General features: G+C 43.2%; 1 long non-coding RNA gene across 1 annotated transcript; it reads right to left on the bottom strand.

The window, feature by feature from the left end:
• Window positions 1-9,934: 9,934 nt before the first annotated feature.
• LOC131591385 (uncharacterized) lies at window positions 9,935-18,384 on the bottom strand. The gene is made up of 4 exons (XR_009280350.1): window positions 18,305-18,384; window positions 12,745-12,815; window positions 11,419-11,504; window positions 9,935-10,114 (listed from the first exon to the last, which is right to left on the bottom strand). It is a non-coding gene; the product is annotated as an uncharacterized LOC131591385 (long non-coding RNA).
• Window positions 18,385-24,352: the final 5,968 nt, after the last annotated feature.

The following is a 24,352-nucleotide window of genomic DNA, read 5'->3' as shown; positions in this document are numbered from 1 at the left end:
AGGAATGTTGGGTACTGGCACCAGCAGCACACAACTGCCTGGAGGCCACCCAATGGGATGGGAAATGTCTTGGACAGCCAAGGATGAGGACAGGAGCTTACTGACAAATTACTTGTGATCTTGCCGTGACTCACTACAGAAACTTCCCTACCTCAGCTCGTCTTCTTGAGACATCTTTACTGCTGACTGATTCGTGGCAGTCTGGGTTTTTTTCAAACTTAGAAAGCCACCCAAACACACAAGCACTGAGTAATTACCATACATGTCTAGGACATAAATAAATAAAAGTGCTTGCCCTGCACTTTTCTGATCCAAAGTGTAGTAAGCTCTGAGTAATCACTTCTAAACCTGTGTTTCAGATGTTTGTGTTGCTTTCCTGGGCTGGCCAACAAGAAAGCTGAGGTGGAGGATGAGTCTGATGTCCTGGAAAAGCCATAGAGTTAGACTGAGAGAGCACAGGTATGGCAGAGCTTTTCAGCTCCTCTTGCTGCACACAGCCTTTTCACAAAGGTAGAGCTGGGACTTGTCTGTGTTTCTTTCTCTGCTGTCCTTCTGAACACCATTCTGCATGCAAATGTGCCCATGGACTAAATACCTTGAAGCTCATCCTTTCCAGGAGATGCACAATTACCTCGTCTTCTTCAAGCCTCTGTATGGCTTATACTGCAGCTGATGCCAAAGCACAAGCGAGGGGAAAAACAGTGGTGGAAATTCAAGGAAAGAAGGAAGCCAGGGCAGCTCTGACAACTTTTATGTCTCCTCCTAAAGTTGGCATGGGCACACACAGACTGGGGGAAGCACATGTATCCATGTCTTCAACTCACAGCAGTTTGGAATGAGGGTAAGAGGACCTATCATCCCAAACCCAAGCCATTTTCCTGAAGAAGCTGTTGGAGATCTTTGGTGCTGCCTCCCATAGCCACCTCCTGGCTCAGTAGAGCTGGTGGTACCAGCCTCCTCCAGCAGTACCTGCAAGTGTATGGGAAGCAGGCGGAGGCACGGCTGGGGAAATGGGGAGGCGCAGAGCAGGGCGGATGGACTAAGTGTCCAAAACAGAGAGAGAAAATTAAAATCCTACAGAGGGAACCCTTCCTTCTCTTGGAAGGTACTTTGAAGAGCTGTTTTAAAAGATTTCTCCAGTGGGCTGATGAAGAAGGCAGGCTCGAGGTACAAGCACATATTGCTTCCAGGTATGTTCATGGGGCATTTAGGGACAGCTTGATCCATTTAAGATGCAAAAGATAGTCCAAGATAGACTGAAAATTTGGAACAAAACTGAAACACATTATGTTGTTACAACCAGATAAACAGTCTGTTCCTCTCTCAAAGTTAAGCAGATTTTACTGCAGTTATTTCTACGTTATATCCTCCTGTTGTGTACTTCAGATGAAATTCTGTCTCCAGAGAATTAAACACCTCTGTATCCACATGGCTGCCCTGGTCCAGCTGGGGAATGAAACCTGTCCCTGGAAAAAAGTTATCCATAAACAGTGAAAATACTCATAAAAATTGTACAGAGAGCTTTTTAATTAAAAGTAAAGCAAAGCAAAACAAACCCCAACCTAATTATGTTAGTCTCATGATGAGGAATTCAGCCTATTCTTTACTGTACCTGCAGCTCTCATTTTTCAATGGCTGGGAATGGATATACATATTCAATGCTTGCTCTGGTTCTAGAACTGCATTCAGTCCAAAACGTAAAATCACTTTGGTTAAATGCTCTGTCCTTCTTAAGTCTCCAGCCTTGAAGTTTTCACTCATCAGTGTAGTGCCAGTATTCAGACCCTGGCTTTCATCCTGGAGGCAGGAGGGTCAGTGTTTCATGCTCAGGGTGTCAGAGGTTTCCAGTCAGATGTTGGACAAAACGCCGCTTTTCAAGGAGACTCTCACAAGCTGCTGGAGCTTTCTGAGCCTATTTTGTCCAAGAAAAAAATATTTTAGATCCATAATAAGGAGTTTATTCCAGGTCTTTTTCTATTTTGTATGCAATATTTTAGTTATGGCTCTACCCATGCCAACACCACAGGCTGCTATTTTGCTGTTGCTCCTGTGAATGAAGTAAATAGCTCTGCATTCCAGCTCATGATAATAACACAGCTATATTCCTAGTTGGCCTTGGCCAAAACAAGCTATTAAAATGAGTTTTGTTTTGTCACTTTTCGTGTTCTAAATTATCTTCAGGAAGTGTGGATCTGGTAGAAAGGCACTGAACAGGCAGGAAAAATACCAAGATGAACCTCTCATGACAGGATCCACTGGGACAAAAGCAATAATGTTCCTTGTCTCCTAATGTGCAAATGTGTGCATAGAAAAAGGCTCATTTTTTAATGTGTTCAAAACACAGCACCCTTTTTTTTGCCAGTTGTAACTCACGGTGAAATGCCTGTGCTGACTCTCCTCTCTTCTGCTGCAGGGAGGTGGGCAGTGGAAAATGCAGCACTGGGTTTTGTCAAGTGCTTCCCTGTACTGGAGTAATTTTGCTCAATGGCTTTTCTGACAGGGTGAAAAGAAGGTTATTTAATATGACTTGAACTGCGCAGCCTGATACAATCATTAGGAAGCTTTGACTGTGTAATAACTAACTTGTGATATTAGCACAGCTTTGTGCAGGTGCCTCTCTGAAGCTCCTACCTTGGTAGGGGCTGTGGGCAGCCTCCCCTAATGTGGAGGCAGCCCATGATGGCAGTCACTGGTGGGGATGGTGGGCTGAAGAGACCATCCTCGTGTTCACTGTGTGACGCTGCTGCCTTCTGCCTTGATGTGCATGAGGAAGGCTTGAGCCCTTCCTGCTCCCCACACTCGCCACCCCATGTTCTCCTTGGCACAGGCTCATTGCTTTATTTGTGTAGGATTGCATCTGTGCCTGGATCCCATAGGACCTTGGTAAGGATCCAACATCATTCATTTCATTGGAAAAGCTTTTTTGAAGGGACCAGAAGATTTCAGGGCAGTCAGGAGAGAGGCGTTCTCCTCAGCAAAACAAGCCTCTGAGTGGCTGCCAATTAGCTGCTGTAACAGCTCATGATGTCAGGTAGTGTTTGAAAGGCAGAGATTTGTAATCCAGGGTCACATAATCTGTATGGCAAATCAAATCTGTGATGAAAAAAAGCAACCCTGTAATAAAAAGATTCAACACAGGAAGTCTGATAAACTGTTAATTTTACTTAAGATAATTACGGTATTTACATCTAGGTAGTGCTGACAGTCCAAGGCTTTGATATACTCTAAAGTGATTTATGGGCAGCAGAAAGGATCTGGGTTGAGCTCATTGTCCTCACCTCAGGCACATCTGCTCTATGTGCAAAGCTCTGATGAACACGTGCTGCCACAATAGATGGGACTGGCCACAAGTGCCTCCTGTCAGAAGCATGACATCTTCATGGGCTGCTGTTCAGGGATGACCAGGGATTATTAAATACTAATGAAGATACTACAGTTATAGACAGCTCAAAGAGCTTGACAATGCACTCAAGGGAAAGAGCCCAAACTGGTATTCTGATCCCAGAAGAGAACCGGGAAAGGAGAAAGTAAATGAGGCTGCCTCATCTTCCAGGAGCTGCTTTTAGTGCTTCAGTAGATGGCTGATCAACAGTGGCCTCAGATCCAGGGCCACTGTCATTACCTGCAGCTCCATTCTGCTGATGCAACCTACAGCATAGGTGAGGAAACAGCCACAAAACAAGTAACAGCTGAGGTTCTAACAGTGATTTGTGGAGCAAATGCTGCAGCTGCTTGTGATTTTGAGGATTTGTTGTGTCCCTCTCCCATGGATGCTATCCTGCCCCTTGGAGGTCTCCAGCTTCAAGCAGGATGAACTGTGTCAGTGAGGTGGTGGAGGCAGTCACAACCCAGGACAGAAATATTCCATGGGCATAATGGTTGCAGAAACACTAAAAACAATTTTTGAGCGAGATGTCATATGTAATATGAGAGAAGAAGGAGCATCTCTGGGTGTCAGTCTCAGGTTTTAAAGGTGGTTAATGCCTGGACCAAAAAAAAGACTGCGGTTTGGGTTTATCATCAGCTGACTATTGTCTGAAATGAAGCTGAGGCTCATGGGTGACAATCAGGGGGCATGGGAACAGGGTCTGGGAAATAGGTAAATATCCCCTGAAGCAAATCCAGCAAAGGCCTTCCTGCTTTCTGAATTTTACCCTCCTGGAAGTTGCAGCCAATAGACTCATTTGGATTCATGTTTACTTTCAACATCTCAAGAAGATGTCACATGGATAAAGTTATATCTGTCCTAAAATGGCTCAAAAAGGAAGGGGTATTTTGCCTCCTATGCAACATCTCTTTGCCATCTTACCGCCCCACTCGAAAGGCACACAGTGGCACCAAGAGACACGCAAAATATCCATTGTGAGAACAAGTTTGTGTTGCTTCTCACACAAATCCCTTTAGGGAGTCTTGGAAGGTTTCTGTAGAAACCAGAAGCTCAGGACAACCATCACAGAGCTGTTGTCTTTCTTTGTAGACTTCCATCTCTGAATGCTACACAGATCAGTGATTTATGAGTATTTAAATGTTTGGTCTCCACTTAGCTAAGCAGGGAGATGGACGGCCACTCACTCTGCATGGAGCAGCAGGACATCAGAGCCTTGGCACCTGGAGCCATCTCTCATCCCCAAAACCGAATATGAGTCAAAGGGTTTTGTGACAAGCATAATGACTTGTACACTGAAACCACGTGAAACTGGATTCATGTTTTACAGAAAAGGCTGCAGCTTTGGGATGGATTTTGGCAAGCACACGCCCTTCAAAAATCCACAATACTGACATTTGGTGAAGGGTGGGAGGGGGAAGAGAACACAAAACATCCAAGCCCATGTTTTTCATTAAAAAATCATAATGTTTCATGTCTAAAATATCAAAATGAATAATTTCAATGCATCCAATACAACTGCAATGAAGAGACTGCTCCAACAGTACACCACTTCTCTCTGTGAGTGGACAGGAGATGAATGTCCTTTTTGATCTGCATTGAAAATGGTGTCTTCTAGGACATAGGAGAGGAAGTGGGATGAAAAGGATATTAGGCAGCCTGCATCTCAAGAGAAAAAAACTCCCTTTAATACTCTTCCCAGCAAATAAGGTGAAGAGGATATGAGAGTAAGAACAGCACAACCAGAAGAGAAGGACACGTTCTCAAGGGCACCATCAGAACCCTGGCACTTTGCATTCCCATGCCGAGTTTTGATACCTACCATGATAGTACATCTGATTACTTTCCAGAGGAAACTGCTCTGGTGTGTTCCTGGTTCATGTGTTGGAGCAGTGAGGTCAGGAGTCACCTTTCATGCAAGGACCAAGAAATCAGGTGACTGAGCCATATTCACAGTCATATGTAAAGAAAAGACAGCAAACAGTCAAATTCTAGGCTGCTGCAGTGGAGTGGGTAAATTCTTCAAGGCAACAGGCAGTGGTGCATCCCCACACTCAGATTTGTCCTCTCCAAAATCAGTTGGTGCTAATTTCCAATGGATTTTCAAATCAAACCTTAAATGCCTTTTTTTTTTTTTTTCTTTTACAATCAGGACCATTGCTGGGTATGGCAGGATGCAAAGACCTGGTGAGCTTCTGTGTCCAATGGAGAAAGGCTGGAAAGCTGCTAAAAAGGGGAAAGAGCAGGCCAATGTCCTGTTGTGAAGGAGTCAAGTAGCAGAGAGACAAAACAGAACTTCTAGCATCTTGTAGTTTGACTTCTGGGATTGAATGCAATGTCAACCCAGGCGAGCCCAAAATCACCCCACTAACCCCCTCCCTCAGGCTGTGGAGGAAGGGCACCACTGGTACCTTGGATCTCCATGGGAACCATATCAGAGCGAGGGGAAATGAAAGAGGAGAGCAGAGAACAGCCCAGAGTGAGCAGCAGGGAACAGAGAGAGGGTGGTGGTGGGGTGAAGGGCATGTGGAGACCATCCATGTGCCACGGTGCCCTGTGGCGAGCAATAACAGGCTTACTGCAAAGCCTGCTGCACTGGGGAGGAAAACCGAGCAATGTATGGAGCCTGTGGTGGGGGAATGGTGTGTTTCCTCACAGCAGATTAAACTGGCAGCGATATTGGCAGAGGGAGCTTGTGAGGAAAAGCAAAAGCAGGCAAGAAGAGCTCAGTCTTCCCACAGGTTTTGTGGGGAGAAGGTTGTGAGCAAAGCAGAGAGACAAAGGATGCTTCTCTAAACCCATTCTCCTCTTCCCCTCCAGCCCCCAGAGGAAACTGCATTAGGAAAAATATCCTCAGCAGTGTCACTTCCTCCTCTTTTTCTCCAGCCATGGCCTGAGGACCTCCAGGCAGCGATGGCTGATGTCACCTAGGCTGGGGTGAGCAACCTGCGGTGCCAGTGCCTCCTCTTACAGTGCCAAGAGGTTCATCCCTTTGTTGCACAGCAAAGCAGCTGCCATAGGGCAGAAGGATGGGAGTTCATGGTGGTCCAGGAAAGGGCTAGCAGCATGCTGGCCAAGCAACACTTTACAGGCATCAGCTCCACAACTTGCAAGTGCCTTTCTGCTATCCTGTGACAGAACCACATTCCAGGGAAGTGGTGCTACTGTCATTCTCTGCCCTGATGCCTTTGGAGGAGGCAGTTTTGCAGAAGTAGTGCAGATCTTCCCAAGTGGGTGCTCCCCTTCTGGAAGCTCAGCTCGCTGCCTGCACAGGCTTTGCTGCAGCTCACACACCACCAGTGCTACTTAGCTCATCTTCACATCTGCTCTGCTGCTATGGTCCCAGACCACTTGGGGATGCCATTAGCTTCTTTATTAGTAGATATTGCGAGAGGGCTGATAGCTGTGCATCCCTTTCTTACCTGCACACAGACAGCTCCACACTCAAAGGCATATTTTCTCGTGTGGTTGGGGTTTCACCATCACACCTGACCATAGAGAAGCAGGAGCAGCTCCTGGGGCTCCCCTGCAAGGGGTATTTGCACAGGACCACACAAAGCAATTGCAAAGCTTTCTCATCCCAGCCCAAACAGCTGCATCTCCACAGATACTCCCTCCCTATCTGACTATGGCAGGAGGACATGATGATGAAGTTCACTCCATGGTGTGTCGCTACAAACCTGGTTGAGGCTTCAGCCATTTTTCTCTGACATCAGACATTTTCAACCAGCAGACCCCTGACAGCCTGACATTTTTTAAAATGTGCAGTCTGTAGTGATCTTGACAGGAAAATTCCCATCCATCCCCTTGTACTTCCACGCAGCCCAATGTGCCGTGTCATCATGGTGTCTCATTGTCCTGATTCTGGCATTTTAATGCAAGACCACTAAGGGATTGGGCATATGAGGCACAGCCAATGCCACACAGCACCTGGAGCTCATTGTCTCCTTTGCAAAAGGCAGAGGAGGAAACCAGTGTCTGGTCATTTTGGCTGCTCTCTGCCATGGTCTGCTCAGTGATGCAGCCTGCTTCAGCTGATAGACTTGTAGAAAGAATCAGAAATGTCAAAATTACCTTCTGCTCCACAGCAGGTCTATCCGTGATTTGTTTTTCTCTAAGCCAGGCAGCTGCAGGATACACTGTTCTCTGCAGTTTTATCTGTCATTCGCTCCTGATTTTATTTTCAAATCCACAGCTCAAATGCATTCTCCATTTATAGGATGGGAAAATGGCACTGACATGGTCTTTTCTCCCCTGTGTACCTATCTTCGCCACAGGATACTTAGAAATGTGCCCTATTCCTCCTTCCTCCCCAAGAAGCTCTCTGTATTTTGCAAAAAGGGGAAGCTGTAGTCAAAAATTATTGTTGCTTCAGGAGAAAAGGCAGTGGGAATAAATGGGCTTTCTCCCACATCTAGCAGAGGTGGAGAGGGTGAACAGTAAAAGTTAGGACAGAGCCATACCAGCCCAAGCAAACAAGCATTCCCTGGGAAATGGGGCACTTTGTGCCCTTGGATTAAAGAGATCTCTTGTACCTTCACCTGGTGCTGCCTGTGCCACACAGCTTTTCTGAGCTCACTCACTGAAGCTTTTCCTTGTCCCTCCAAACACAATCCTTAGTGCATTTCTGCACTACAGAAAACAGGGCTGCCAGCAGCCCTATGCTGCAGCAGCCATGGCCCATCACCTTTGCAGCAGGGGAAATGGCAGCAGGGCTACTGCAAAAGGCAGCAGCTGAGAAAGGATTTTCTTTCCTGAGGATGTATGCAATTGGTGCTTTACACTCTGTATTTTTCCATTTGGGAAAACCAGGTTTGGGACAGACACTACAAAAGCAATCTGAAATCAAATTTAACAGAGTTTTACGCACTGCAGCAGAACAGAGTTTCAAAGGATGTTTAGGGAAGAGTGCCTGTAGCCAGCCATTTGGAGGGTACATTAAAAAAAAAGGCAATAAAAAATACCAAACCCCCTTGTCTTTCTGCAGGCACAGCCTCAAGCAAATGTACACGAAGCCACAGAGGAGAGGAAAATGTGTCTGTCCCCATCTAAAAGAAATAAGCTCAGGGCAATATGCACAGATGAAAGGGGGATGAATCAGAACAATGTAGCTGGACCCAAAACAAAGTTCTCAAGGATATAAACTGGTGAACATCTGGGTACCAGGTCCTGAAAAACCAAACACTGCAACCAAAATGGACAATCAAAAACAGGGAACGTCTGACATTTCACTCATCTCAACAGGACATTAAATAGTTCAAATTTCAGGGAATGGCATTTAACCTGGATACCCTGTTGCCTGGATGAATACTTTGACCACTGTTGAGATCATCTTCCCCCTCCTCTTCTGTTCCCTTCCTGCCTCCATCACCAAAACTACCTGGCAAATACAGGATGAGCTTTCTACCAAGAAACATGGTAAATAAACTGTCTAGCTATAAACTCTTCCAGTCTTACTTGTTCCTGTTTTCTTCTTAAGGGTGGAAAACAGCGAGCAATATAATTTCAGAGCAATGACACCAACTGATAAAATAATCCTGACATTTGCTTGCTGCAGATTAGAGAAAGCCCCAGCAATTACTGAAAAACCTGCAAGTTTTGGTTCTGTCATTGGCCATTTTTATCCCCTATCACTACAGTACACTAATGTTTAGCATCAGCTATCAAATTTCCCATCCTCAGTAACCAGCAAAAAAAATGACATCCAAAGATGGCATCATGAATAGCCAAGGACAGAAATCTACCATGTCCACTAATGCTGACATACAAAGGCAGCCTTTTGTAGCAGGCAAAACTTCTTGAATGCTGTTTCAGTTCCCAGCATCTGCTGCAGCTGTTGACATAGAGGGCAAAATTTGATGCAATGAGTGGGATACCAGGCCATTTGGCAGAGGAGACACCAAACAGAACATTATATAGTTTTCAGGGGAATGATTTTTGGCCAATTGGACTGGAACTGGGAAAAAGACCACTAGAAACCAACTAAGAATTGGGTTTCTTGTAGACTTCTTATAGACTGCTTACTTTTAGCTTTCCATCCAATCTAGAACATGAATTTCCTGAGTTTACTTTCACTCAACACATGAATGTGCTTTATGAACACTGACAAAAAGTGACATCCCTTTTCCGTTCCCCAAAGCTAAACAGCTGGAACTGGGAAGTTAGTGAAAATTTCCTCTGCAGGGGAGGTGGTCTAGTCAAACGCAAGAGCAGAAGTGAGAGAATAGTTTCTAAGGATGACACAACCCCTAATTGTATAGATCATCATTTCAACTCTGCTGTAATAAAGCATGTCCACACGAAAAGCTATTTGCATAAACTACTCTTAGGCCAAATCCTGCACCCAATGCACTACTCAATGGAGCTTAATACCAACCTCAGCGAGCCAAAGGTGTGGTTCTCAGTTGTGTGGGAGTAAGACCAAGCTCACAGTCAAAAGCCTGGCACAGCAAAGAAGCAGCACTGCCCATCTAAAGAGTTAACTTAGCTTAAGTCCCCAGTCTGCAGATAATTCTCCTCCCCCATGCTCCTGAACACAAGACAAAAAACTTTGACAGGAAGCTCCAGCAAGACTTTATTCAATGGTATACAATAGGAAGAAATTAGCATGAAAGAAGAATCGTATACATTACTGACTTTCCAAGTCACTAAAACAAACCCATAGTGACAAGAACAACTGAGTTCGATGACATAACAAGAAGCGTGTGACCATCTCTCTAGTGTCCATACCTGTAAATAGATAATATGTTAATGCTTCCTTAAAAACTACAATTCATTGGCGTGCTGGTTTGGATGGATTTATTTTCATTCTACCACAACATAATTAACATGTAAATGGGATGAAGGTGAAATGCTGTTAAGAAAATCTTAGGAAGTTGTCCACATTTCACTTCCCCAAAAAATCTACCCAGACACCAGTTAGAAGAGAGCCTGAGCAATCCACAACACCATGTGTAAAGAGATCTCAGTACCAGTTACCTTCTGCCCTGAATCCCACTTCAAATATATCTGGCACGAAACAAGGCCAAGGCTTGTCACAGCCCCTGAAGTAACACTGAGCACACATAAGAAAATATTAATTCATGTCTCTGTTTCTCATCATGCTGCCCGTGCATTATGAAGTGATTAGCCAGGCAACATGGACTCAGTTTTCACTGTGTGTTCAGGGAAACATGCTAATATCAAAACTATGGTACTTCAGTTGTCATGTCAATGATGATTTGCACAACTGACTGTATCAGAGCCCAAACACAATCCTCAATAGTTATAATACCTGTTTTGCTTTCGTTTAGTCTGGACTCTGGCCAGAATTAATTTATTTTTTTTAAAGTGGGTGGGGAGAGGGACAATACACAGTTAAGAAAACATTACTAGATCAATGGTGCAGAATGAAGCAAGTGATAGGCAAACTTCCTAACTACTCTCAACAGACAATTACCTCTCAAAATATGATTATCCCTCAAAAATCCATTCTTGGATTACCTACCGCTATTCTTAACATAAGACCTTTAAAAAACATTAAATAAACAATACAGCAATTATAAATAAATGGGCCAAAGCTGCAGGAATGGCTAAATGGACACTTGATTTCCAAATGCTAGGAAATCAGCTCTATTAATCTCTGAGGCTATCAGAATTATGAAACAAAGCATCAAGATAACGGAGGGACACAATAAGATGTCTGGCACCTCAGCAGCAACACTTTGGAACCCAAGCAGCTGAATTCAGGTCATTCCCTAAACCCAAATTGCTCATGCAGCAGCACAGTATTCATCTGAGACTCTACTTCTAGCTAATTCAATTTCTCTCCTGCCCTCCATTCTTTAGAGACCGTCAGTAGAAATCACTACTTTTTAACAGCTCCCACATACTCCACATGTGTTTGGACTTCCTTTAGATCTCAGACCCAGGTGACTAAGGAAAGAACCTCTCTGAACAGTAATTATGCCCTCAGACACACCAATCTGACATTGATCATTTATATTTACATGGCAAGTAGACTTTTTATCTTGAAATCTGTGCAGGATACGTACTTTTGGAACTCCCATTCCCTGTTGTCCAGTGGACATACTTGGCGAGTTTTGAGCCAGCGAGAGATGCAGTGGAAGTGGAAAGCGTGCTGGAAGACAAAGTTCAGATCACATAATTTCAGAATGTATGAAAGCATCTCAATGTGAAAACTACCACTGAAAACATCACAATAAGAAGAGAGTAGCAAGAGTTTGCAGGCAAAGGCGGGGACAACTGATCAGTCAATTAGCTGATAAACACCAAGGAATTGATCCACATTTTCAGAGAGGAGGAAACATTAGTGAAACCGCAGCAGGGAGCCTGCTCCACAGTGCATTCATTGGCATCTGACTGACTTCTGTTGAAGGAGGGAGTGCAGAGTTTAGCAGCTGCTAAAATTGGCAGAGCAGATGCTGATAAGAAGCATAATCAGAAAGAAAAGAGAGGATTTCAGAGTGAGTAGCAGGGATGATATAAATGTATAAATGCTGAAGGAAGCTTTCTGTCAGTTTGCAGGAGATACCAGAGCCTGAATAAAAAGGAATTTGCAAAATTAGAAAGAAAGAAAAAAAAAATCTCATTTATGTGTTTAATAAGAGCATCCTTTCTCTTACTCCACACAGCTACTTAAAATCAAAGTTCTACTTGTGGTGAGTCTCATACACAACAACATAATTTTGACACTAGAATATCCTGACATGGCTAAAAATTTTGCTCTTGTCCTCTGCAAACAGAATTGCAACATTTATAGTCCTGTTCTAGCATTATCACGCTGTAACTCGATCCCACAGCACAGTAAAGATGGGACTGAGGATCAGGAAGTTATTCCACCATGGAATAGTTTATTTTCCAACTCAGGCCCAGGCTAGTGAGGTAGTCAAGTTTGGAGTTCACGTGCTAGTGTGACCAGTCGATTTGATCTTCCCCCAAAACTGGAAGCAAATCACCTGGCTATCCCAGACTGACTCATTGAATTAGCCTGCACATAGACAAATCAAGCAGGCTGACATCCGAGCGATCCTATTACTGGGGGAAAGGAAAAGGTATAACTCCTAGGCAAACCATGATCAGGAAAATCATGTTCAGAATGAAAGATCTATTATTCCTTAAAAAAAAAAAAAAAAAAAAAAATTAAGGCTTATCTTCCTCCCTTTGCTTCTGTGTCTTATTAAATCTCTCCATCTTTCATTTTCTCTCTCCTTTCTACATTCTAGTAAACATACGGACTTTAAAATCCTTATTTCTGGTAGATTATGTGAAACACGCTACAGAACTCATTCTGCCCCATGTCTTCAAAAAAGCAGGATAGCATCACCCCACACAAGCTCCACAATAAAAATTTTCCTTACATTGCAGACACCCCATGCAACTGTGCACTCCTCAGAGGTAGCCGATGCTTGGTTGGCTTGACATTCTATGCCTGTGAAAATAAAGATTGAACAAATATACACAGGAGTTAAGATGTACGTACAATACTAACTGGTAGATTCCTTCATAATAGCAAATGTAGGCAGGGGAGGAAGAGCTCTTTTGTGGTATTTAACACACCAAAAAGTATCATGAGCTATGGTTTAATGTGTACTGTTTTTCCAAAAGTATCATATCAAAACATACGTAATCCTGATTTCCTCCTTCCTCTACATTTTAGTATTCCAAAGTTCCAGAGGACAAGAGTACATAGCTCATCTGCTGGCAACATGTGTCTGCTTCGCAAATTTCAAGGATAAATATTTTCCATTTTTTCCTCTTGCGTTCACAGAGATGTCTTTTGAAGATGAGTTGACAGTACATTAACTTCTTACCCAGGTTTCTCTCAATACAAATTCCTATATGTTCCTGTCAGACGTTATGTACTTTAATTAATTTGCAAATTAATTTGCTCATGTAACTTTACTGTCTTTATTTTATAGTCATGTGATAGGTAAGTACATCCCAAAAATCCACAATAGCAAATACAGGTTTGGACTTTTTATGCCTTGAAGCTGAGTACCCAGGAGGATCCCCAGCCCTAACTATTTATGAGTTTGGGTCATATTTTGGGCTTTTGTGTCAGATAGCATGGATGAAGGAGATGAAAAAGAGTGAGGAAAGAAGAACAATACTGAGAAAATAAATCCTATAAGCCAGTTCTTCATTCTAAAGAGTGAACCATTCACTTCTGCTCCAGCTCAAGAAGAAACTTCAGAAGAAAAAAAGATATTTCCAACTCCTCCATCATCATCAGCACAAACCTATAACACTAACATTTTACTTCTTGCTAAAGGATGCCTTCTTTAAGAGTAAAACCCAAATGAATTAAAAAGATCTGCTGAGAGATGATCAGCTTAGAGCTCAATACAAGGGCTTGCTGCTTTCTTGTTTTTCAGATTTTTTGTCCTGGCAAAGAAGATGTCTGAATGAGCTCCAATTCTCTGTTCACTCTTTGTGTGCTTGAATATGCTTAAAGGAAAAGGAATTTGATTCACCAACTGAAGATTCAAAAACTTTCAAATCTTACAGGTTTGTCTGAAGAATGTGATCTTTATTTGTTCATCCCTTTCTCCATTATTCATGCTTTTCAGGTGTGGAGGTGCACAAAATAAAAGGCCCACTTTTTCTGAGATGCAAAGATGTCAATTAACTTTGGTCATGAGGAGCTACTCAGAACAAGACTGATGTCTAAAGAAACTCAGTAGCAACAGCTGTTCTGCAAGATTTGAGTGAACCTGTATTTATCATATGGTTTACATCGAAGGTATGATATACCACAGCAAGAAGTCAAAAGCTCAATCCCTTGCCTGCCTATAGAAGTACTTCTGAAAGGTCTGATGTCTTAATTCCTAAATCTCTCAGTACATACTGCAATAAAACTAAATCTGGTTAAGAATGTGGAAGATACTCAAGACCCTTGAAGAACTTTGATTTTTTTGGATACTTGTATAAAATTCTACACCTGAGATAACTGCAACAATTTTACTGTTACTGCAGTATAGACTAATGGTCATGGGGCATAGTATATTAACTTTTAAATATCTGGCCAGAGTCTGTACAGTAACAGATAATGGTGGGAAGATGAGTAGTAGGAAAAGATGAGGCAATTCATCTGAAGGGAGAAAAGTCAAGAAGTAAGCCAAGTTTCATTCAGAAAGCTTCTCCTGAAAGCAAGGAAAATACTCCAGCACACAATATACTTATCTTGTTTCTTCTCTTTCCCTGCTGGAAACAAAATATTGGGCATATTAGATGTGAAGTCCACCTAGCCATTATTTTTTAAGAGGCTCTAACATTAGAGCTGCTTGAACACAATTTTTAATTTTGCGGGATTTAAAGGACTCTGTAATTTACCGGGAGTGACAGGGAAGAAAGATGGTTTAGGCAAAGAAAAGAAGCAGCACTGACATTCATTTAAGCATTACTCAAAGTTTCACTGACAAACCTAAACTTTCACTGACAGTCTAAAGCATGACAGTCCAAAAAGTTTAAGAGGACAGATGAACTTTGGTGGAAGTGGCTGAGGAGGAGTTCCTTGGTGGTGATGAAAAGCCCTTCCAACAAGACACCCAGGGTTAGCTCCCTCAAACACACTGGAGTGGTAGCTACTGCCAGCACTGCTACATTTGGCTGCCAAAAAAGGGCCTCCCAAAAGCTGAAGCACTTTTTGGTCTCCTACTTGCTTCATTTCAGAAAAGGAAAACATATCAACAAATAAAAACCAAACCATAAATAACACACATGGACAATCTCCATCCTAGAATAAAAGCTGATGATTCTGGCTTTTGAAAGAAACAGAAGCTATTTACCATCTGCTGACCCAAAAGAAGCAGTGAGAGTCAGATAGTAACAGGTACTGGAGGAATACTGAATGACTCTCCTGCTGCCTAGCTTTTGACAGAGTATCTGCAGGTGAGGACAGAAAGATACAGCTAAAACCTGAAATACCTGTAAATAATTGTGAAAGATGCAATGGAAGCATTTAAACTCAGGGGGTTGCAGAAATGCATCTTATATAATGGCAGCTTCTGAATCTTGACATCTTAAGAACCGGCCCATGGTTCCTATGCAAATTGTATTGCAGAAATCAACTGTATATTTACAGATCAAGAGAAAAATCCAAACCCATTCCATCTAATAAACATCCTGAGACTTTTCTCTGGATTTTGTGCAACATATCTATCTTTGTGAAGCTGGATTCACAGCATGTTACTGTCAAAGCAAGGGGACAGTATTTTGACAGCACATATTACACAGTTCAGAGCTGGTCATTTTACTATAATAAGCCATTACACATTTTAGACCAAAAGATAATCCAATATACTAAACAACCTGTTAACACTCCTCAACTTACCATGTTGCAGTGACAGCATCATAGAGCAAGCCTTTGAAGACAGACCAAAGTAAAATCTAAACAGAACCTGGGCCTTCCCAGAGAAGAATGAAACCAAAACACTGAAATCTACTCACCCCTTCTGTACACTGAATACAAACCAAACTAAGGGCAGGGGGGATCCTTTGAATCACATTATTACCCAGTCATAAGGCATATGCACGGGGAGAATTGCATGACACCTTAACCTTGATGTCTGACTTTACAACATTAATAAACTTTCGTTGCCATGACTGGCATTACTTATCACTCTCCTACTGTTTTCCCATTCTAGGCTTCTCTTCATCGCTAGGAGTGGGAGACATTTGGATCCTGCATTTTATCAAATCGAATCTTGTGTTGTTCTTCCCTGCACATTCTATTAATTTTTTCTCAATTTGCCATCACTTCACATATTATGCTTGAAAATCTAATTAAAGGGTTTTTTAACAACATTAATGATCTGTAATAAGGAAGTAAGCAAATCCAGAGCCAACACTGATCTCGGAATACCAATTTAGATATCCCTTCTACTCTGTATGCTGTCAATTTTAGTCTGTCATTTGCAGTCCAGGATTCTCATAACATTGCTCATACAAATTAATAACATGTCATGATTGAGCAACTCAAAAAAGAAAAAGAAATTACCTATGCCTTTTTTCTTTACTGTTTTTCCTAATCTACCTATATACTCTCAACCCCCACCCACATATTGGTAGGACTTTTTAAAATATTTTTTAAGAACCGATAAACAAAATGTACTACTGAAAAATAGAATTTGTCCATTCTCCTTCCAGCTTCTCCACACCTCTCCTTCATCCCATATGTCCTATTTGCTATTTATAAAAAAAAAAAAAAAAAAGCAAATATATGAGACTGTATTTGGTCTGTCATGGAAGGTACAATTAGTTCTGAGGCAGATTGATAGAAAGAAACACCCCAGCATCTCCTATCTTAAAATACATCCCTCTTATCATGAATAATTACCTTGAATTACAGGACTTTATATATTTATTCTATACATCCGTAAATTCTATAAATGTAACATGTTCTAATAAATCTTTGAAATTCCATTTTGTCAGCAAAATGCTTTCCTCTCTAATATATTATAAACCTGAGTGACTAAGTAGTAGTCCAGTGTCTACCTTCTTTCCAAGACAGTACAGGTTAGAGACACTTAAAAAAGAAATCTTTACATTAAAGGACCTCAACTTGTTTCATAATCCCTGTTCTTTTTAGAGTTATCATCCCCTGTCTAATAACCAAGAATAAACTGAAGCATGGATAGGCAGTAGCTGGCTCAAAATGCAAACATATCAGTCCTCAAGAAGAGAAGTGAACCTGCTTAACCCATTTTCAGACTGGTGTGTTACAGTGTGTTTCCTCTTTATTAAAAAAAAATCACAAAAAATCACCCAAACAAAGCTTCTGAGAGTAATTTTGTAACTATTATTTAAATATGGAGTAAAATTAGGTGCATCCCTCAGTAGCTGTTCAAGTTTATAAACTTGAAGTCTCATTTTTCTGCAGTGCTTTATTCCCATACAGTCTTATTGACAAGAAGTTGCCAATACTATTGGTTCCAAGGGCAACTGCATAAAACCAAAGTGCAACAAAACTATTCCAATGGGATCAGGACAGGCTGTGCCCAGGCACTGTCCTTGGACCTGGGCTTGTTTTGGGGGATTTCATCAGCTTCACATTATAGGAACATAGGCAAATTTCTATCTTGGGTATGTTAAAAGGTCTTCTGTCCTTCATGATTGAAACAAGACAGACAGTTACGGTGCCAACAGTAATTTGTCACTTTTGAGGAGAAAAAAAAAATAGGTTTGTACTCATTACTAATACTCTAAGGGACTGAAAACAGTGACTTCATGCACACAGTCCTATTTCACTATAGCAATGAACTATCAAGATTATACAGCAAAAAAAAAAAATTCAAATCAAACCAATACTAGCAATGTATCGCTTTTTATTTTGGCATTTTATTCCTCTCCTTTGTAACTGAAAAAATATTTTTCTAGGTGGCTATAAAATTCCCCCTTCTATAACATGTACTAAATTAGTTAGGCAAGGTAGGTTTTATAGAATGAGGAGTCAAATTAATTTGCTACTCCATGCCTTTCCTTGCCAGACACAGACACAGTGTTACAAGACTTCATCTTAATGAGTGTCATTGAGAAGTTGACACTCATAGCAACCTCCCCAGCTCTGAAATATAATACCTCTCTTTGGAAGCAATGTCTGTGAACCCCGAATAATTTCAGTTCCTCTTTATTACTACTCCTTTTCTTCTTTATTGCATTCAAAATACACTCAGCAGCATCATGTCTGTTGATCTGGCATCAAGTGATCCTACCCTTTACAAGAAAAGGGTGAGGGAGAAGCAGTATGGTGACAGAGGTTACAAAAATGGATTATGAGACTTCAGCATTACATAAAATAGAGGTGAGCACAAGAGTTAGTTACGAACAGAAAGCTTTGCTGAATTATATCCTCAGCTGGATATAATTCAGCTGTTCATCACATACAAGTACAAACTGTGCTCCCTCACATTTACTTACACAGATCCATAATGTGGTTTCTGCAAATGGCACAGTTATCAACCACAATGTCCCATGCCCACAGAGCTACGGCATTCCACTGGAGAGAGGGAGAAAAAAAGAAAAACATAGTTTTGATTTAATTTACAGTGGACAGAAATCCTCACTATTCTTCAAGATCCCATGTACTTTTTGAAATAGAAAAGCTGGAATATTTAAGAAAAAAAAAATCTTAGAAGTCCAGAACAATTCTTCATCATGAGTTCGGGTTACTAGGAAGCAGTGGTACATTCCTCTCACAAACCTCCCAGACACAATGTCTCCTTCCCAATTCAAAAATAAAGTAACTCACACAGCCCACCTTTCCCCTCCTCCCCCAGCATTTTTTTTTTTTCTTCTTGTGAATCAAATGCAAATATCTGGATTTCTACTCAAGATCCAATGGCAAGGGTGCAGCTCATGCCAAATCCTCAATTCTGAAGGAAAGGACAGTCCCTTGGAGAAAGACCAATTCAGATGAGATTTTTGTAAGAGGAATTCCCATTATTTGCAGCAGTTCCTCTAGGAATCACCCTTCAGAGCAGTTGGGGTCAGGAACTAAATCTCTAAGGCTACTCTCCACTGAATCTTGAATAATCTTCCCTACAAAAGGTTAATAAGCAACAACCTATCATCAAGGCTGGATATAAAAATTTCAAAGTACTACCAAATCCACCTTTCAAGGACTTACTTTATACATATAAAAAAGTAATAGCACTATCCCATGCTACTTCAGGGGAAGGGTTTGAGGACTTTAGGGGCAAGCCATGCAGAAAAACATGGTACCTTTTTATTCATCCAGACAAAACCCATAATCAGGTCTTTTGTAAACTCTTTAAATAAGTGGGTCTGCCTTCAACATCCAATGCAATCCAAAATATTCTACTGGCAATCAGAATAATTTTGATTTACTACTTAAGTGGTATAGATTTTTTTTCCCACTTACGGTTTTTCAGTATATATTTGCACTGACTGTACTATAGTAAATATTCTCTACTGCGCTCCATTTCCATCTCAATGTTTTCATTTCTTTCCCTCAGTCTGGGACACTAAAGGCGGAATGCCAACTTCCAAGTATTGATAGGCAGTACTGGACTTTGATAAGTTCTTCAATTTTTCATTAGTACTGATATAAAAAGTATTCCCAATACTGCTAGATCTTTTAGGACATACACCAGCAGCAATCTAATTTTTTTCCCCAATCTCCCAACTTCAAGTCTAGCTGGCCTTCTGGCCATCTACTCATCTCGCATGGACTTCATCCATACTTCAAGGCAGCTGAGATAAAAGTTCTCAGCACCCTTATCTCTCCCATACTCTCCAGGACTTAATCTCTTGTCCCATCACGGTCTACTCTGATAGCCCACACACCTGTACTGAGCCACACATGCAATAAAGGTCTTGGTAGGACCAAGCTGGGGAGGAGTAATGCCACTGACACATACATGGTGCTACTTCCTACCACTCTCATTATATCTGTCCCTATTTCCAAAGGACAAGCAATTATGTCACCCAGACTCTTCCTTCTGCACACATCCGGGGTTTCCATCATCACTGATGGCAGCTGCATTTCAAACAAACTCATCTACAAGCAGGAATCACTGGAAATGTTTACTGATATTCAGTCTAGAGGGTCACTTTTCCTCTAATTATACCTTAGTGTAAGCCCACACAATCTATCCCTGCTTCTCTACACTCTCGGGAAGAGCCTGGACCATCACCGTGATCCAGCTGACCAACGGGTGGCACTGGATTAGGAAAGCCATATTATGGCTGCTCTGAGCGAGGAGGCAAAGCCAGGGTGGCATGAGAACATTTTCCCACTAACACGTTGCTATGGCTCGACTTAAATAACAAGGAGAAAAAAAGTCAGCTACAGACATTTGTAGAAAACATTTTATGCGGCACATGGGGCAGCCCGGGTGGCTGGGCCACAGCGGTCGGAGGTGATGGGGAGGCGCAATCACTCCAGCGCTGCTCGCCAGCCCGAGCTGCCCAGAGGCTCTGGGTACGGAGCAGCCCAGGCCCGTCGGGACGGCAGCGTCTGAAGGCATCCCCCGACCGGGGCATCCCCCGACCGGGGCGGCCCCGCCGGCACCCCCGCTCCTGCTCCCGCCCCCGCCAGCCGCGCCCGCTGATTGGCCAGCTCCCACTGCACGTGCGGCGGCCCCCCTCAGCCATTGGCTAGGACGCACGCCAGGACTCCCCGCAGGCCTCGCCTCGCCCCTCCCACCACTCCGGTGCGGAACCGGGCGTCCGGCTCCGTGAGGGGAGCGGGAAGTCGCCCCCGTCTCCGTCCCTCTCGCTGGCATCAGGCCGGTCCCAACCCCCCACCCCGTCCCTCCGGCAGCAACCGGAGGACCGCGCCGGCGGGGCCTCACCTTCTTCACTTCGAAGCGCTTCTTGCCGGCGCCGCTGTTGGTTCCGCTGGGGGTGTCCACATCCATTGCGGCCGCCATTTTGGGTGCGTGATTCGGCCCGTCCTGCTCCGCGCGCGTGCGCGGGGAGGCGGGGTGGTGGGAGGTGCCACACAGTTGCCACGCCTCCCTTAGCTCCGCCCCCTTCCCCGCGCCGGCAGGTGGAGGGGCTGATGGCGCGGTCACGTGAGCGCGCTCCCGAGGGCCGCAGCCAGGGCGGGGCCGCGCCCAGTTACCTCATCACCAGCGCTCGGGCTCTCGGTACCGCCCCTCACTACAATCCCTTGGGATTTGCCTCCCTGCCCTCTTCATATGAGGGCCTTCAGCCCTCAATAAACTTCTAACTTGTTTTCGCCCATTGTAATCGGTGCAGGACGAGGTGGAGGCGGGCGGCGCTGCTGCTGTAGCCCTTTTGTTCTCCCGCAGTCCAAGTTTTTTTTTTAAATGAACGTGGAATTGCTGGAGACAGGACGCTCACCTTAGGGTGTCTGATTTGGGCTTACAAGAGTTATAATCAACATGGGTTTATAGGTGCTGCCAGAGCTGCCCAAGCCTTGCCTGTTGTGTTGCGAGGATGGAGCTGGTTCTGGGAGCTTCCCGAGAAGGTCGGTGGTAGTATTCCCCATGATCTGGAAACTGAGGGCAATACACTCCCCAGCAGGACAACTGCAGGTCTTGAAATTTCACCCAGCTTTGCAGGTCCCTGGAGATGCGATCTCTCTGCAGAGTCATCCCTTCTAAATCCATTTGTGCACTGTGCTGCTCCATGGATGTGGGAAAGAGGAAGCTCTAGAGGCACTAAAAGGCCATTCTCTTGCATAGATACAGGCAAGCAATATCTGTACTCTACCTCTCACAAGTACTCGGGCCCAGCAGCACTGTTGTGGTCTGACTCCATTGTACCCCTCTTGCTGTGTGCATACAGCTTTTTCCTGAGACCCAGTGCTTGCTGGGGTGGGTGTCTGGCAGTCTCCAAATAGACTTAAACCTAAAGCAGAGATCTTCAGTAAGAATGAAATGATGCTGTCATTGGATGTGTAGGAATAATTTTTATAATTGGTTTGGGATTAATATTTGAAAGACATTGCGCCTTGAGTTACACACATACCTAAATATTTGCAGTGTCAGGCTGAGCCTGAGAGTGGCACAGACAATAATCGTAAGTTTGAAGAAGAAAAATGCCCTCCACCATATAAACACCCTTTAACACCTCTCATTACATACATAGAAAGCTTCCATTTCACTGAACTAGCCCTTTCCCCAGATGCTGCTTGGTTATGAGGCATCTCAATTGCAGCTGCACAAATGCAGGTTTCTGTCCTGTTGCTTCATATTCAGGACTATTGCAAAGGGGTATTTTCAAAATGAGAGTTAGGTGCTTGAGAAAATGTACTTTTCACCTTAAAGAAAATAGCTCTTTTCAAAGCAGAATTTGCAAGATTTCTTATTAATAGAAGCATCAATTCTAATTCTAATTCATAAATGTGTATGGCAACATCACCAGTAGGACATTTCTCAGTAAGAAACCAGGACATTGATCAAACATGTAGACTAGGGCATACACATATCCGAGATCTTAACATTAGTTTTCACTTTAAGTGTCTACTGTAGTATAAAATTATAGTCTCCCTACCTCAGCTCTCCCACCAGGGGGAGGTGGTTGCCAGTGGGGTAAAGCCATGCAGCCAGCAATCCTGTGGTCTAGATTTATCTTTCCCTATCTGGCAGCAAAAACAACGTAGCAACACAGATCTTAAGTCTTGCTAAAAAGGTGGGGGTGTTCTTAGGAAAACAAAAAAGATAGCAAATATGGTGCAGGACATAACACATGTCGCATATGCATAAGCATATTTAATTAATTAATATTTGCTGATCTGTGTATGCCGATACATTTTACCAACAAGTGCATGAAGAGACTTCCAGTACACTTTGCAAAGCGAAATTAGTGACAGTATAGTCCCACACTTCATAAAAAGGGCTAAGCTACCTTCTCTGCTTGAAACAATCTGTTTTCTGTTGATTTAGTCCCATCTCTAATGTCTTTCCTCCTAGTAAAAGTGCATCTCCTCAGACCTGTTTTCCCCTCTTAAGCCTATATGTTGGAGAGGGCTGTGAGGAACTGCTGCAGCAAGAAAGGCTGCAGCTTTGAAAGGCATCAGTCTCAAAAATGTAACACTGTGGTCCAAATTACCAGGGATGCTTTGAAGAATGGATCATTTTTCAAATCTCTGGGACATGCAGGGGGAAAAGAGAAGGCTACCAAATGGAAAAGGCAGGGAGACAGACAGACTAGGTGACATGTGACAACTACTGTGAATATGGTTAGTCCCCATTAAAATGAGACAAACTCCCAATTGTCAGACCGTTCTAAAAGGCAAGGTACCGCCAACCTTTCAAAAGGTCAAGCCAGTGTCTTGGATTTTGGTTACTGCCCTTTTCCCATACATTCATTCTGTTGGTGGTTTGCTGTTTATTTTTCTGCAGTCACCAACATTTTCCTATGTGCGATTTATCCCTCAAATACTTCCCTCCTCCATTACATGCACTCTTTGAATGCATGTTCCTGACTGGACTGCTGTGGAACTGCTCCTGGAGGTGTGGCTGCTTGCAGCTCTGGCTCTGCACCTGCACAGGGACCGGGCAGAAGGCCTGGTGGTGGTCATACTAACACAACTTGTCCCTCCAGGGTAGAGGGAGGCACATGGCAGTGGGAGGATCCCCCAGAACTGAATTAGAAGGAAAATGCAGACAGGAAAGGTGGATTTGCTTAGTCCTCACTGCCTGAACGGTTTGCATTCTGCTTCCCAGCCCCACAGAAGATGAGCAGTTATCATGACTAGTCCTCCAGTGTGACAGGATCTTTCTGGGGCACTTGGGTCACTTAGGAACAAAACTGTTCTGAAGGAGAATTGCAGCACTTTCAAACACTCTTCAGAGCACATCCTGAGAGTAAGAATGGGCCTTCCAAGACTGCCAAGAGCAAAGAGGGGGGTAAAAAAGGGAGGTGGCCCTTTCCTAAGTGCTTACAAACCTCAGTTTTTCTCGTGCCTTTCTCTGCTTCACCCTCTCAGTGCTTCCTGCTTAAGGTGTAGTTTCAATGGTGCCCTAAGCAGCATCAAGCAGGAATTACCTGGTATATGGGACCAGTTGCCAGTCAGTGGTTGCCATCCAAGGAGCAAAAATCAGGTGCACTTTATTACTTTTTAAAGAACTGTAGGGCTGACTGGCTGGCTGCCCTCCAGCTGCTGATGCTAGTAAAATTATTTGAGTTGCCTAAGCTGGGATTTCTAGCACTCTTTGCTTTTGGATGCACAAGCCCACAGACAGCATTCACAAATTACTGTTGGGGCAAAGCTGAATCTACGGTTATTCTGTGTTGCCGCAAAACTTTCTCAAAATTGAAGTAGACAACCACCCAACAAAGCTCTCTACAAGTCTCTGTAGCATCTCCAGAGTGCTTGGCACAGGGAAATTGAATTCAGAGAACAGAGACAGAGGGGTAGATTAGGCAATATATCCCATAGATTTTTGGACCAAACTGTGCTTGCTTTCAGTGGAAACCTAAACACCCTGCTTCTGTGTATGTTTTCCAAATGACGGTCACATTAAACCC

Source organism: Poecile atricapillus, chromosome W, assembly GCF_030490865.1.
Source record: "Poecile atricapillus isolate bPoeAtr1 chromosome W, bPoeAtr1.hap1, whole genome shotgun sequence".
In the NCBI taxonomy this organism is placed as follows: domain Eukaryota; kingdom Metazoa; phylum Chordata; class Aves; order Passeriformes; family Paridae; genus Poecile; species Poecile atricapillus.
The sequence above is the reverse complement of the archived record's forward strand: the minus strand, read 5'-3'. Positions and strand labels throughout refer to the sequence as shown.